This window comes from Solanum tuberosum, unplaced genomic scaffold (assembly GCF_000226075.1).
Source record: "Solanum tuberosum cultivar DM 1-3 516 R44 unplaced genomic scaffold, SolTub_3.0 scf00173, whole genome shotgun sequence".
NCBI lineage: Eukaryota > Viridiplantae > Streptophyta > Magnoliopsida > Solanales > Solanaceae > Solanum > Solanum tuberosum.
The window spans coordinates 1,158,387-1,159,781 of NW_006239104.1; the positions used below are offsets into that span (position 1 = coordinate 1,158,387).

The 1,395-nt window shown below is 33.8% G+C and overlaps 1 protein-coding gene across 2 annotated transcripts in view; it reads left to right on the forward strand.

Moving 5' to 3' along the window:
- The first annotated feature begins 574 nt into the window (after positions 1 to 574).
- Positions 575 to 1,395, forward strand: part of LOC102590442 (transcription factor IIIB 60 kDa subunit) — a 27,145-nt gene continuing 26,324 nt past the window's right edge. The window contains exon 1 of one of the 2 annotated variants that reach the window (XM_015311960.1): positions 575 to 931. The gene's annotated coding sequence lies outside the window, so the exon portion shown is untranslated. The remainder of the gene's footprint in view (positions 932 to 1,395) is intronic. The other variant, XM_015311961.1, reaches the window with a different exon arrangement.

Genomic DNA, 1,395 nt, shown 5'->3' on the forward strand with positions numbered 1-1,395 from the left:
GTGACCTTTATGGAGGGTTGCAACATTTTAAAATTGTTATGGCCTTTCCTATAATGCATAGAAAAAATTTGTTCACACTATCCTTTATTGTTTATAAATAGAAGGATTTCTTCTAATTTTAAAACAACAAAAAATTAGAACGTCTTCTTCTGCACAATTAAATATTCGTCTACTTTGCTCCTGTTGACAAACAACGAAAATTCTAAGCTTCTTCTTCTGCACAATTAAATATTCGTGTACTTTGCTTATGTTGAGTGGCTCACTGATATCATTGCTTATGTTACAGATCCTGATATGTATTTTTACGGTCATTAATTTAGGCTTACGTTATTAATAATAAATGATAAGATGTTATAATTTTAATTTTCTTTACATTATTAATGCTTGTTACTACATAATCTTGTATATAAGATAATATCATGTTTTAGTTTTAATGATTGATAGAATTTAAGTATTATTTTATAAATTCCGTGGTATTACATTCCCGTGCGGGAGGCGCGAGTAATTTTACTAGTTTATGTTATAAATTTAAATATTTTGCATCCCCCTATGCTTCCTCTCTTCTTACCGTGCTTACTGCTTTGCAACCTTGGTAGTTTGCCCTCTTAACCCTTACCAGCACTAGCCACTAGCCACTAGCAAGAAAATACCCGACCCGACCCCCACTAAGTACAATCCCTTCTCCATTCTAAACTGGGCAGTCGGAGCCGTCGAGCTTAGCGGCTTTAGAGACAGTTATTTTGAATCGTTTCCCCCGAAAAAAACGGAGTAATTGGGGAAAGTGGTCAGAATTTGCCGCAGATTAATACCCTGAAGAGGGAGGAATAAAAGACTGGAACTTGAGGAATACCCACAATTCCTTTTTCCATACACTATCAAAAAGTTTGATTGGGTATACATCTTGCCCTGAAGTAAGTATCTGTTTATCAAGGTACTTTTGAACTGTAATTTAATCTTTTTTTGTTGACATGCTTATCGAATTTGTAGTGGATGAACTAATATTAGCTTCCTGGATATCTTTTAAGTCATTATGTGTTTTGATTTTTCAATTGTAATCCAGAGAATTTTCGTTTTCTTTCTTTCTTTCACCCTACAATTAGCTTGCACACGAAACAGGGAGCAAAAAGACTTGAACTTTAGGAATACCCACAATTTCTGTTATATATTTGAGATACACTTGAAGTAACTCAAGTTTAATTGGGTAGATATATTGCTCGGAAGTCTTTGTTTATTAAGATACTTGTAAAAATGTAATCTTTTTTGTTGATACTTCTTTGGGTGCTTATGGAATTTGTAGTGGATGAACTAATAATTTGTTCCTCGGAAATCTTATCAGTGATCATGTATTAATTTAAGTTTTTTTATTCTTATGTTCCCCCTACCCCCTCCCCCCTC